General features: G+C 37.9%; 1 protein-coding gene and 1 long non-coding RNA gene across 5 annotated transcripts in view; one reads left to right on the top strand and one right to left on the bottom strand.

Annotated features, from left to right (window-relative positions):
• LOC133253815 (uncharacterized) overlaps positions 1–15,500 on the top strand; it is a 57,097-nt gene that overhangs the window by 15,212 nt on the left and 26,385 nt on the right. The window lies entirely within an intron of this gene.
• FRK (fyn related Src family tyrosine kinase) overlaps positions 11,868–15,500 on the bottom strand; it is a 107,399-nt gene continuing 103,766 nt past the window's right edge. Inside the window, exon 9 of the transcript XR_009738439.1 lies at positions 11,868–15,215. The gene's annotated coding sequence lies outside the window, so the exon portion shown is untranslated. The remainder of the gene's footprint in view (positions 15,216–15,500) is intronic.

Below are 15,500 nucleotides of genomic sequence, written 5' to 3'. Positions count from 1 at the left end.
GATCTTTTTTGTACAGTTCTTCTGTGTATTCTTGCCAATATTAAGAGATATTCTCTTCTTACTATCTTCTGCTTCTGTTAGGTCCATACCATTTATGTCCTTTATTGAGCCCATCTTTGCATGAAATGTTCCCCTGGTATCTCTAATTTTCTTGAAGAGATCTCTAGTCTTTCCCATTCTGTTGTTTTCCTCTATTTCTTTGCATTGATCGCTGAGGAAGGCTGTCTTATCTCTCCTTGCTATTCTTTGGAATTCTGCATTCAGATGCTTATATCTTTCCTTTTCTCCTTTGCTTTTCGCTTCTCTTCTTTTCACAGATATTTGTAAGGCCTCCCCAGACAGCCATTTTGCTTTTTTATATTTCTTTTCCATGGGGATAGTCTTTTCCCTGTCTCCTGTATGATGTCATGAACCTCCATCCATAGTTTATCAGGCACTCTATCTATCAGATCTAGTCCCTTAAATCTGTTTCTCACTTCCACTGTACAATCACAAGGAATTTGATTTAGGTCATACCCAAATGGTCTAGTGGTTTTCCCTACTTTCTTCAATTTAAGTCTGAATTTGGTAATAAGCAGTTCATAATCTGAGCCACAGTCAGCTCCCGGTCTTGTTTTTGCTGACTGTATAGAGTTTCTCCATCTTTGGCTACAAAGAATATAATCAATCTGATTTCGGTATTGACCATATGGTGATGTCCACGTATAGAGTCTTCTCTTGTGTTGTTGGAAGAGGGTGTTCGCTATGACCATTGCGTTCTCTTGGCAAAACTCAGCCTTTGCCCTGCTTCATTCAGTATTCCAAGGCCAAATTTGCCTGTTACCCCAGGTGTTTCTTGACTTCCTACTTTTGCATTCCAGTCCCCTATAATGAAAAGGACATCTTTTGGGGGTGTTAGTTCTAAAATGTCTTGGAGGTCTTCACAGAACCGTTCAACTTCAGCTTCTTCAGCATTACTGGTTGGGGCATAGACTTGGATTACTGTGATATTGAATGGTTTGCCTTGTAAACGAACAGAGATCATTCTGTCGTTTTTGAGATTGCATCCAAGTACTGCATTTCGGACTCTTTTGTTGACCATGATGGCTACTCCATTTCTTCTAAGGGATTCCTGCCCACACCTGATCTAATACATATATCTTCAGAATGGAGAAAAGCACTTACAGTGAATCACCCTGGGATCTAAGTATAAAAGTAAATTTGTGAAAATTTCCTTTATGACTCAGGGAGCTCTTTTTTAAGAACCAGCTTATAGTGTGGAAACTTCTCAGTCTAATATTTGACAGACCATTCCCTATTCTGACTTTCAAGTCTCCTCAAATTATTAAGTCACAATCCTGACAAACATATCAACCAAGGTAGACTTCATGAGCACTTAGCTTTTGTTCTTAGCATGGGGGGAAATAGAAACAACAAAAGTACTTCTTGTATCTAATTTATGTAAATGAGATGATCCATTTTTATACTAAATTTGGATTCTATCGATCCCAGCCACAGTTAACTTGTTTGATTTCATATTGAGAGAAGGGAATGGAGATAAAGAATCCTTGAAAATATAACCCTAAACAAAAAAGAATTTAATAATACCTTTGTTTCTATTTATTCTGGAAGCAAGTATTCTAATGAATGTATCAGGAACCTTATCGTGTGTCTCTTAGTAGACAGCTTTCAAGAAAAGATTTATTATCACCTAATTTTTTTGTAGAAGCAGGATTGTGAGTAGATGACTAGTGGAAAATGCCTTTTGACCTGACTTTCAGGCTCCATTATTCACATCTGCTCTATGGCTCCAAATGCATGATGTCTTAACTAGAAACAAATTTTTAACACGGGACAACCAGACACCAACTAATCTAGGTATAAGCAAACCACACCATTTCCAGTGTGCCCTTAGCATGTACCTCCAACCTGCCGAGGGAAATAGAAGCTGTGCTTTAGTCGTGGAGGTTTTCATTGTCTCACTTTTTAGTTTATTAATGCAAATATTATATATCGCTTGCCTATGTATGCCAGTGCTATACTAAGAGTTGGTCATCTGTAATGTAAGGCCAGCTTCCTCTAGGACAAGGAAATCATTGTAAACTCCAAGGGGAGTTCTGTCCATGAGCACAAACTAGAACCAACTTAGATCGTTCAGAATCTTTGGTGTGGTGGCCATTTTCATGTTCATTATCCCATGTGATATGCATATATTTAAGAGTCTTAAAAATGAGGCTGAGAGTGATTGCTTAGTCTGCTGGAGGTGACAGAGTTAGGGAACAGGACTTCTCTTCCACAAAATTCATTACATGCTACATTGCTACCCTGGAGCCACCTGTCCTAAATCACTGCTTTCTCTTCTACAATATATCCCATACTGAAAGGAAATTGTGAGGCAAATAAACATACTTTACATGGACTAAGAAATTCCAAAATCCTCTAAATAAAGAGATTAATTTTAAAATAGAAAAAAATGTACAGAATAAATTGAAAAATATGGCTAATGAAGGTAGATAGAAACCGGTCAAAAGTAAAAATGATTTTTAAAATTTTTATTGGATAAAGGGATCCCTAAAAATTAAATCAAATATTTGATGGGCTAAAGAGTCAAAAGCTTAAGATGTAAAACTAAGTTCTTTCATGTCTCAAGGGAAACAGTTTTCAAAGATCATCTGAGCTTGAAACTCAGACTAGATGCTTGTAAATTTTATACCAATGTTTTTTCAGACTAGAATATAGGTCCTTGGCTTAGCATGAAATTCTCTTCAAAATCTAGTGTTAACATCCTCTTCCATTTGCATTAATCTTCTAGTCTGATTTCAGTGTGTCTCCCGAGTCTTCCTAATAGACCATGTGTGTCTGGGTGACACCACTTACCACAATGCTATATTCATCAGTTACTTACCCAGATTCCCCATAGATGCCTGAGACTTGATGTTCATAGCTAACATATACTGAGTGCATACTCAAAATGCTTTTCTCATTTAATTTTCAAAACAACTCTCTGACCTAGGTACTATCCTCATTTTACAGATATCGGGTCAAAGACATTAAGTACCATGCTCAAGGCGAAGGACTAGTAACCCAAATCTAGCTCAAAGCCTTACCATATAACCACATCAGGCTTTCTCTAGTATTCATATTTTTATTCCCAATTCTAACCCAGTCCCTCAGATGGAGCAGATGCTGAATAAGTGTTGGATTGATGATTGAATGAAAGCCCAAATTAGTTCCTCCTCCTCCTCCACTCCCCCACTTCCTTATATCTCAACCTTCATTGGAGGAGATTTACTGCCCAGACTGAAATTAAATTAGATTGCTTTCCTTAACTACACACTGACTAACTTGTGAAGGGCAACAGCTCAGAAATATACTTCGTAGCAAGGGGATATCAGTCCAGAACTAAATCCACACATAACCCACTAAGTGGGATTTGAGAGTTGGCTGTATTCAATAACACATACTTAGATCCAAATATCTCCAGATCTTCATGAAATATTCATGGCTTTATGTTTATGAAATCCTCATTGCATTTCATAAATACTAACAATAATATTTCACCAAGAGCAAAAAAAAAGGCTTATAGAATTAAGTGATTTGATTTGGCAAAGATCTGTCAGTAAATCTCTAGCTAAGACCGAAATAGATACTATAAATCTGACTGCTTAGTCTCAAGAGAGAAGAACTAGTTTTCTTCCACTAGCTCACCATCTTGCTAACTACATTTTTTCTTCTTCCTACGTCCCTTTTTCTCTTTTCCCTCTTATCTCATTCCTACCCTTTGCCAAACACAGGAAGTATGTTGTAGGGGAAATAGGACAACCTTTGTCGGATCCATTAAGAAAAAAAATCCCTAAATTCCTCAGAAAGCATCACCCTTTCCCTTTCTGGAACCCATGTCTTTTCCCTAAATATTCAGTAATTATAAAGGTTTTATGAGGGGGAATGTTTGTATGTGTGTGTGTATTAGTCACTCAGTCGTGTCCAACTCTTTGAGGGGGAATGGATACAAGTATAAGTATGGCTGAATCCCTTCACTGTTCACCTGAAACTGTTACAATTTTGTTAATTGGCTGTACCTCAATACAAAATAAAAAGATTTTTAAAAATAAGTAAATCAAGTGTTTTCTTAAATGGACCCCAAAGCAAATTTTCTCTTAGCACAGCATTCTGTCAGAACCAGACTGGGATTCTAACATTCTATATTTTTTCATCCATTTTACCCTGGAAATAAGAACAATGAGATGCAAAAGCAACCTTTCATTGGCATTTTTCTAGCATTAATCAAGCAGTGCTTTCCTTTCTTAAAGCCCTCTCACTAAGGAAGAGACTACCAGAATTTAACCATGTAATATCAAAGGTGAAAAAGGAAATATTGGATTCACCTTCATTCAGGTTTTTTTCCATAGGATGTTATGGAAAAACTTGAACAAATTTTTTGGCCAGCCCAGTATAATTGTATCATTTATTCAGAAAAAGTGCATGAATCTTACTAAGTCTTTTTCACAATATTAGAAATCTGATTATCATAATCGAATGAACTTGAAGGACATAATTCTTCTTCAGTCAACAAATTAACTTAAAATCATAATATTGAGTAGATAATAAAGTACAGATCAACTTGTTTTCAGAGCCACCAAAAAGTATCGATGTGATTTAGATAGCCTTAAAATGTTAACATAAAATCAATATTTGACATATTAAAATATTTAAATTCTGTGCTGAAAATGCATTAAAGATTTAATGGAAGAAAACAAAATTATTATAAGGTTCCAAATTAAGTAGAGTTAATGCCACAAACAACATATCATTTTTACTGTTTCATGAACTCAAAATTCTAAACACGGTAGGGAAAATTGTTCAATTTTTCACTGGTATAATAATAATTTAACTCTCCTATGGTTGAAAAAATGGACTATGATTAGTTGTCAGCTTTGCAAGTTAGTATTGAAAATGTTTTACTTTTTGTGCTAATAACAATCTAAGCACCTGTAATTTTTTTAAATTAATTTTACAAAAGTCTCTTCATACTTCTTTGTTAAAAGAATGGATAAGCAAAGAAAGCAAGCGAAGATACATAAAAAATATTTCAGTGCTTTGGAAACATAATTGGGCATTGTAGGAAGATAACCAGAGTGCACATAAAAATTAGAGCTGAAATACTAGAAACTGTATATCAAAAAAGAAACATTCATGAGGACTGCTGCTGCTGCTGCTGCTAAGTCACTTCAGTCATGTCCGACTCTGTGCGACCCCATAGACGGCAGCCCACCAGGCTCCCCCATCCCTGGGATTCTCCAGGCAAGACGACTGGAATGGGTTGCCATTTCCTTCTCCAATGTATGAAAGTGAAGTCACTCAGTCGTTTCCGACTCTTAGCGACCCCATAGACTGCAGCCTACCAGACTCCACCGTCCATGGGATTTTCCAGGCAAGAATACTGGAGTGGGATGCCATTAACTCTACTTTGGTGAGGAGCACTCAGTTACTTTGATAATTAGAGTTTGGTGAGAAGGGAATTACGTAATCTTGCACTTCTCTCAAACTGGGAGCACTGTGTCATAATCTGTATCAATGTCTTCACTTCACCTCTGTCTGAGCAGAGGTACTTATGATCAAGTGAGCTTAATTCCAGAATTTTTTTTTCCACATAGACTAAATATAAGGATTTTAGAATACTTTAAGGTCTCTTTTTCTCTCCTAATTATAAACTGTTTGGCAGCAATCTGGGCCCCCACCTGCTGGTCAGTTTGAGAACTTGTGGAATTCATTTATCCTGTTGTTTTGACTTTTGCTATTACTCAAGATTGGCACTCATTCCTATTTGCACAACATTGCACACTTTGCATGCTTTAAAATATTTTTAATGTGCAGCCACAAAATCAACTCTTGAATCTTATCTTTACTATTCTCTAAATTAAGTGCTGTACATTTCTCCAGAAATATAGGGAAGAGATAATTAACTTGAAACAATCTTATTTATGCCAAGCCTTTTTCTGAAGATTTTCAAGTAATTCTGCAAGGATTTTAGGAGTATATGAAGCAATTTTATTTGAAAAAAAAATCTCTCTCAAATGACTAAATACCCCTTGCTTTTTACTATTTTTGTTTCTGAGTTTTCACTCCAAAAGAAAGAAAACTCCTGAGAGACTGACAATATGATCTCCAAAGTTTATACCAGCTCTCATATTCTGCAATTCTGTGAAAATAGATCGATGCAGATAATGCCCAGGAAAGATTCTATTGCAAAATCACTTGTTTGATGCAGGTCCTAAAACTTAGCTTGATCTAAGGATATGTTAAAATCAAATAAGACCGTTTTTGCATTATTCATAAGATGAATAGCCAAATAAAGGAAGAACCATTTTTCCTAAGATTTGATGATAGGTTTTCTTAAAACAGCTTTGCCTTTCTTTGCTTTATTTTCCTTTCTTTTTCCCTTTTATTCTTTCTTGTAATTATATTCTTGGGGGTAGTTCAAATGTCTTCTCCCTGAAATATTAAAACCCCAGTTTTCTTATCACCTCTTTAAATGGGTTTCATAATTCCTCTACAATGAGCCTTATTGTAATATTTTGAACAATTAGACCTGACATCATGTTCAAGGAAAATGAATAGATACTTTAGTTGAAATTACTTGAATTTTTTTTGTCCTATTTCTTTAATCCAGATAAAACTTACATTTCCAAAGAAAAGCCACCTATCTACTACAGAATGTTAGGAAACTAGATCAATCTTGAGCAAACAGCTAAGAAAAATTTACCATGACATTTGCCTTAAAACTAAATGGTCCTGGAATAAGAGATGTGTCTGTTCAAAATGTGTTTTTATAGGTTCCAGGCCTTAGTTCTCCTAAGGCAAAGATACTTAGTTTAACAACGAAATATTCATATTAGATAGCTCGTACAAATGCAGTGAGCAAGACAGCAGTTATTCTTTCAGATTTATTTGAATCGGTAAATGTTCCTACACTGCAGACTCCACTCCCGCTGAAATAAGGTCCAACAAGCATCCTAATGGCAGCCAAACCATATCTGGTCTCCCCGATTTTTAGAAACACACCACCCACCTCGAATCCCACATTCCCAGTGAGCTGATGCCTCTCTCTGACATTCACAACCCCGTGGGGAGAAACTGCCAGGGCCCTAGACGTGGTCCCCACTCCTCACTCACTTCTGCCTCAGCCCACTCCAGTCTCACTTTTGATCCTGTTTCTCCAGCAAGAACGTACTTCCTCAGGAGGGCCAAGTTGCTAAAAGCTAGTGGAAAACTTTCACTTTCCAAAGTCTTTGACCTGTCATTAACATTTGATACAAATGTCTGCTCCTTAATTGTTAGCTTCTGTGATAACACTCCTGATTTTTCACCACTTTTCTGGCTTCTTCTTTTCCACCCAAATTTAAATGTCCACCTCCCCAGGGAAAAGCGCTGATCCCTTTTTGGCCCTTATTCTCCACCCTCTCCTTCAGTGGCCCCCTTTTCTCATGTGATTTTCTTATGCCAACTCCTCCGAATTTACACTTCACACGTCACTTCTGAACTCCAGGTGCAAATATTCAACTCCTTAATTAACATTTCAAGTTGGATGTTTTATGATGACCAGTCAGCTAATTAGCTCCTATGATCATTGTCTCCCCTACTTGCTTCTTTTCTGTTATGTCATATCTAGTTTCTCCTAGAGGACAGGTCCTCCTTGATACCTAAGTATTCCTCATTCACAGAAACAAACAGTACCATTGCTTCTACCTCCAGAGTCTCATGTGGGTTTGTTTGTTTTCTCTGTCTCCTGCCATCCACTCACTTGACCCATTATCACTGCTCCCCCAATCAGTCCTCCTAAATTGTCTCCCCATATCCATTCTCCATAGATTAGTGAAAAGAATATTTTAAAAGTTCAAATTTGATTATGCTATCAATTTAAAGGCTATCAATGTCCATTACTAACCTGGACTACACAGCCTCCCACAGTTGGGGCAGGACTGGCCTTGCCAGCCCTAATTTGTGCCTCTCCCCCTCACTCCACACACTCCTAGAAGTCCTGCCAAACAACTTTCTCTTACATCTCATAGGTACTCCTAGCTATAAAAAGAGGATAAGAAATGTGATCTTTTAGCTGGGATCCAAGAACACAGATTCTGTTGTTAAGGGGCAAGGAGAGAATGAACAGTGGATAGCAGATTGGAGACAATAAATTAATTCTTAGGGACATAGAAGAAAGTAAGATTGCTTATATGTTTATGGGTTAAGGTTCACATGAACTGGACATGGAACAACAGACTGGTTCCAAATAGAACAAGGAGTACGTCAAGGCTGTATATTGTCACCCTGCTTATTTAACTTATACGCAGAGTACATCATGAGAAACGCTGGGCTGGAAGAAGCACAAGCTGGAATCATGATTGCCGGGAGAAATATCAATCACCTCAGATATGCAGATGACACCAGCCTTATGGCAGAAAGTGAAGAGGAACTCAAAAGCCTATTGATGAAAGTGAAAGAGGAGAGTGAAAAAGTTGGCTTAAAGCTCAACATTCAGAAAACTAGGATCATGGCATCTGGTCCCATCACTTCATGGGAAATAGATGGGGAAACAGTGGAAACAATGTCAGACTTTATTTTTCTGGGCTCCAAAATCACTGCAGATGGTGATTGCAGCCACGAAATTAAAAGACACTTACTCCTTGGAAGGAAAGTTATGACCAACCTAGATAGCATATTGAAAAACAGAGACATTACTTTGCCAACAAAGGTCTGTCTAGTCAAGGCTATGGTTTTTCCAGTGGTCATGTATGGATATGAGAGTTGGACTGTGAAGAAAGCTGAGTGCCGAAGAATTGATGCTTTTGAACTGTGGTGTTGGAGAAGACTCTTGAGAGTCCCTTGGACTGCAAGGAGATGCAACCAGTCCATTCTGAAGGAGATCAGTCCTGGGTGTTCTTTGGAAGGAATGATGCTAAAGCTGAAACTCCAGTACTTTGGCCACCTCATGCGAAGAGTTGACTCATTGGAAAAGACTCTGATGCTGGGAGGGATTGGGGGCAGGAGGAGAAGGGGACGACAGAGGATGAGATGGCTGGATGGCATCACTGACTCAATGTACATGAGTTTGGGCGAACTCTGGGAGTTGGTGATGGACAGGGAGGCCTGGCGTGCTGCGATTCACGGGGTCGCAAAGAGTCGGACACGACTGAGCAACTGAACTGAACTGAACTGCATCTGCCTCTCCCAATAGATCATAAACTTAGGAAAGCAAGGTCTATTTCTCTCATGTTCACAATTTTATCCAAGCATTTTGCTCACTATCTGCTACTCACAGGCAATCAATATATATTTGCTTAACAAATGAATAAAATAATTAAGGAAAAATAATGGGTAAATGAGTATACATGACCTTCCACCACTCAACATCCTTTAAATATTACTTGACATTTTAATGTGGTATGCTAGTGTTAGTGCTATTTACTAACACTAATATAAGTATTTCTGGCACCCTGTCACTGGGCACATGGTAGGATTACACATACAGTGCTCCTTGTGTCTGGGTGAAGTCATGTCACTATGGCCAATGAATTGCAAGCCAAGGATTTAATTGCCAACACGAGACCTACCAATACTGTCATTCCCACTGCCACAGCTACAAACTACATAAGAGCTGGTAGTTTTTCCATTTGCTTGGGTTTCTGAGAAAGGTGGAATAAAGCAGCTAGCCTGCTATAAATATGTGGCATAAAAAAAGACCATATTCCCAAGGTTCACAGATGTACTTTACCCATCACACAAATATAAATTCTTTTAATATAATCAACTGAGGAAATATTTTACTTGCTATGAAATAAATTAGTGAATTCACAACCAACTTGAACTCTGAAACAGCAAAATCAACTTTAAAAGTCAAGTTAAAATCCTTAATTTTAAATAACTAGCATAATAAACAAATCCAGTAAGAATGAAGATAGAACACTTAGGGTAAAATATATTTTTAAGAAAACCCTTTGCTTTAGTATTTTGAAGAACACAATTAATTTTTTTTAATTTAATACTTGCACATGTACGCATCTGAATGCAGAGTTCCAAAGACTAGTAAGGAGAGATAAGATAGCCTTCCTAAGTGAACAATGCAAAGAAATAAAGGAAAACAATAGAATGGGAAAGACTAGAGATCTCTTCAAGAAAATTAGAGATATCAAGGGAACATTTCATGCAAAGACAGGCACAATAAACCACAGAAACGATATGGACCTAACAGAAGCAGAAGATATTAAGAAGAGGTGGCAAGAATGCACAGAAGAGCTATACAAAAAAGATCTTAATGGCCCATATAACCATGATGGTGTGATCATTCACCTAGAATCAGACATCCTGGATTGTGAATTCAAATGGGCCTTAGGAAGCATCACTACAAACAAAGCTAGTGGAGGTTATAGAATTCCAGCTGAACTATTTCAAATCATAAAAGATGATGCTGTTAAAGTGCTGTACTCAATATGCCAGCAAATTCAGAAAACTCCAGCCAAAGGACTAGAAAAGGTCCGTTCTCAATCCAATCCTAAACAAGGGCAATACCAAAAAATGTTCAAACTACTGCACAATTGCATTCATTTAACATGCTAACAAGGTAGTGCTCAAAATCCTCCAAGCTAGACTTTAATAGTACATGAACAGAGAACTTCCAGATGTTCAAGCTGTATTTAGAAAAGACAGACGAACCAGAGACCAAATTGCCAACATCCATGGGGTCATAGAAAAAACTAGAGAATTCCAGAAAAACATCTACTTCTGCTTCATTGACTACACTAAAGCCTTTGACTGTGTGGATTACAATGAACTGTGGAAAATTCTTAAAAAGATGGGAATATCAGACCACCTTATCTGCCTCCTGAGAATCTAGTATACAAGTCAAGAAGCAACAGTTAGAACTGAACACGGAACAATGGATTCATTAAAAATTGGGAAAGGAGTGTGTCAAGGCTGTATATTGTCACCCTGTTTATTTAATTTATATGCAGAGAACATCATGTGAAATGCCGGACTGGATGAATCACAAGCTGGAATCAACACTGCCGGGAGAAATATAGATAACCTCAGATATGCAGATGACACCATCCTTATGGCAGAAAGTGAAGAGGACTAAGAGAACCTCTTGATAAAGGTGAAAGGAGAGTGAAAAAGCTGGCTTAAAACAACATTCAGAAAACTAAAATTATGGCATCTGGTCCCATCACTTCATGGCAAATAGATGGGGAAACAATAGAAACAGTGAGAGACTTTATTTTCTTGGGCTCCAAAATCACTGCAGATGGTTACTGCAGCCATGAAATTAAAAGATACTTGCTCCTTGGAAGAAAGCTATGACAAACATATTAAGACAGCGTATTAAAAAGCAGAGACATTACTTTGCCAACAAAAGTCCATCTAGTCAAAGCTATGGTTTTTCCAGTAGTCATGTATGGATGTGAGAGTTGGACCATAAAGAAGGCTGAGCACTGAAGAATTGATCCTTTGGAACTGTAGTGTTGGAGAAGACTCTTGAGAGTCCATTAGACAGCAAGGAGATCAAAGCAGTTAATCCTAAAGGAAATCAGTCCTGAATATTCATTGGAAGGACCGAAGCTCCAATACTTTGGCCACCTGATTCGAAGAGCCGATTCATTGGAAAAGACCCTGATGCTGGGAAAGATAGAAGGCAGGAGGAGAAGGGGATGACAGAGGATGTCATGGTTGGACGGCATCACTCACTCAGTGGACAGGAGTTTGAGCAAGCTCTGGGAGATGGTGAAGGACAGGGAAACCTGGTGTGCTGCAGTTCATGGGGTCGCAAAGAATCAGACACCGCTGAGCGACTGAACAGCAAGTAATAGCTTTATAACAAGTGGTACAATTAAAAGAGGTATTTTTTAACCTTTTATTACACAGATAAGTTACAGAGATGTGTAATATATTCACAAGTAATTGTACAACATAAATATTATTAAAGGGCACACTATAGAAATACACATTTTTAGAGAAAAAAATCTCACTGAGATACCTTTAAAATATACTAACCTGGCTAATCTGCTTTGCTTCCCACTTTCTGAATCTATAATTAAATGTAGATTTTGAAAAACGACTGAAAGCTAAGATATATTTTATTCTGCAATTGTGTGGACCATAAAAATTAAATCTAATTTGGCTAATATCAACCAACTTTTTCCTTTACAATTAATACAATTAAAGCCTCTATTCTAAAATTTCAATAAATTATTACTAGACGATGTTTAGATCCTTCCAAACCAAGCAATTTTAGTTGTTTTTAACCACTTCACCCTAACATACAATTCCATGATTCCTATGTTATTTGATTTGAATCTCCTGCATAGCAATACATATAACTAGATGGTTAAGGCATGTTCAAGATTTGCTACCCTTTTCTGGAAGAGTTGACTACTTTCTACGAGGATGAAAAAGATGTTACACTGAAGTCTGTTGCTTTAGACGACTAATAGATTAACTACCCAAGCAAGAAAAGTAAAAGGAAATAATTGGGTGTTTTCCTTATGACTTAATCTTATAACTCCTATATAGATAGTATCACCTGAGTACAGACTGAAGCTAAACTAGTTAAAGTTCTGAGATTCAACATTTGTACATTATTTTTATTCTCCAGCTCATTTCTAAATGTCATAAATAATCTAAGAGTTTTACCATCAGTTCCTTAATATAAAAAAAGCAAATCTGAAGGCGTTTAATAGGGCAATGTAGGCAGTAAAAGGATGATACAGTGAAAATTAAAATATTTCTGGGGTCATGGATTTAAAAGATTTCTAAGTATTCTCCATCAAACCTCCCACCTTTTTTCTTTTAGCCCATTCCATGGAATTTGGGGATTATGTTGAAGACTGTAGACCAAAACTCTGTAATGATGCCAGGAAATACAAAAACTGAATATTTCCAGATGAACTCACTGGCAATTCCACTCCCCATGTATAAAAGCCTCATTTGCTTTTTTTTTTTAAGTGGCCTTTCACACAATCTGAATAAGTATCCAAATTATCGCCATTGTAGTTCACATATCTTTGTGAAGAGTCCTGAAAAGTCACCAGAAAACACACTACCAACCAGACCATTTGGACCAGAAACCACATGCTCGAGTTCACGAAAAACAGGATTGCAGATTGGGCATATGCTTGGCAAAGCTACGGATCACCAGCTGAGCCTTGCTTCCTCTAGGAAACACCATCTGGGTGACAGCCGGCATCCTTCCAAGGGCAGCGGTTCCCATTGGGCCACCAGAGAATGGAAAGAGCTTGGGCCCCTATAGTTCAGTCATCCATGCAGGCACCATGCGGACGCACATTGTGAGCAAAATACGCGAGCTGATGTGACCGGCCTGATATTTCCCCATGGCTTGTTCTTTGGTGTCCTTTAAGACACCCGTTGCGCAGCCCAGTTTGCAGATTTCTGGTCACTTAGATTTATGCCTCTTTTGACCTTAGACAACATAAAGCTATTTCCTTCATAACCTTCTTAAGAGAGGCTTATTGGAATTTTGAGGGTTTTTTTCTATTTTAAAAATCCTTAGATTTTTGTCAACAGAGATTTGAAATACCACATGAAATTATGTACTCACATCCCTCACCACCACCTCCAAATAACTGAATTACATAAATAAAACATTACATAGAAAATGCTTTGCTTCAATTTATGGGAGGTAAATTTAACAAGAGCTGGCTCATTGTAGGAGAATTCAACTTATCTTTACCTGATCCTTTTATTTTATACAGGGAAAGAACTTTATATCAGTTTAAAAATCTATTCCTGCTTCTCATAACTGAATCTATTATTTTTCTCTATGATCCATCAGGTAAAAACAAGAATAATAGATTGGTTTGACAGAAACTTGAACATAAATGTCTCCAAGAATCAAACGTGTTAAGTCAAAGGGTTTCAGGTAGTATAAAAACAAGAAAGGATAACCTTCTTTTTACATTTCAAAATCAGACCTTATGAAAAAATTTATTGTTATTAGCTACTACAAAAAGAAAATGATATAGTAGTTGAATTTTCAAAATGAAATGGGAATATTTTAATTCATTTCTGTATATGTTCAATCAGGATTGAACTCCTAGAAATAAGCTCAAAGAAAATGAGCTATTTTCTTTTAATTTCTAATAACTGGTTATTTATAATTTGCTGTTTGCATTAGACTCTTTGACTTTAAGTAACTGAAGTTGCCTTCAGTTCAGTTCAGTTCAGTCGCTCAGTCGTGTCCGACTTTTTGTGACCCCATGAATCACTGCACGCCAGGCCTCCCTGTCCATCACTAACTCCCAGAGTTCACCCAGACTCACATCCATCGAGTCAGTGATGCCATACAGCCATCTCATCCTCTGTCATCCCCTTCTCCTCCTGCCCCCAATCCCTCCCAGCATCAGAGTCTTTTCCAATGAGTCAACTCTTCACATGAGGTGGCCAAAGTACTGGAGTTTCAGCTTTAGCATCATTCCTTCCAAAGAAATCCCAGGGCTGATCTCCTTCAGAATGGACTGGCTGGATCTCCTTGCAGTCCAAGGGACTCTCAAGAGTCTTCTCCAACACCACAGTTCAAAAGCATCAATTCTTTGGCACTCAGCCTTCTTCACAGTCCAACTCTCACATCCATACATGACCACAGGAAAAACCATAGCCTTGACTAGACGAACCTTTGTTGGCAAAGTAATGTCTCTGCTTTTGAATATACATAGTCAAATAATTAAAAAGATTAGTGTTGACCTTCCCTTACAAATATTTGCTATTCAATAATCCTTGTGGCTCAAACCTTAAAGAATCTGCCTGCAATGCGGAAGACCAGGGTTCAACCCCTGAGTCGGGAAAATCCCCTGAAGAAGGGCATGGCAACCCACTCCAGTATTCTTTCCTGGAGAATTCTACAGACAGAGGAGCCTGGCAGGCTACAGTCCATGGGATTGCAAAGAGTCAGACACCAATGAGCAACTAACACACACATACTCACACACACACACATAAAGGAACCAAATGACTCTATAATTGTTAGCTCCACATGGCCCATTTTAGTTTCAAAAAGTTTAAGTGTATATACACACACACTATTATATGTATATTGCATAGCTACTTTATTCTAGGGGACTTTCTTAACGGACACCTACCCAGGCTTCTCTAATTTTATTCAGATAAGCCAGCCTCCCAGCCTATCTCCAGAAAAGGTACCCATATTCCCAGCTTCAGTGGCAGAACATATTCTGAAAAAAAAAGCAAAAGTGTTAGTCGCTCAGTTGTGTCTGACTCTTTGTGACCCCATGGACTTTAGCCCACCAGGCTCCTCTGTCCATGAAATTCTCCAGGCAAGAACACTGGAGTCGATAGCCATTTCCTTCTCCAGGGGATCTTCCTGACCCAGGGATTGAACCCAGATCTCCTGCATTGCAGGTGGATTCTTTACCACCAGGGAAGCCTAGAACTTATTCTAAGTCAGCACAAAACAGTCTATTATTGGTCTAGGGCTGGGCATATGACCCCAACTTGCC

The sequence above is a fragment of the Bos javanicus genome, chromosome 9 (genome assembly GCF_032452875.1).
Source record: "Bos javanicus breed banteng chromosome 9, ARS-OSU_banteng_1.0, whole genome shotgun sequence".
Classification (NCBI taxonomy): Eukaryota; Metazoa; Chordata; class Mammalia; order Artiodactyla; family Bovidae; genus Bos; species Bos javanicus.
Note: the sequence above shows the minus strand (reverse complement) of the source record. Positions and strands in the feature narration are given on the sequence as shown.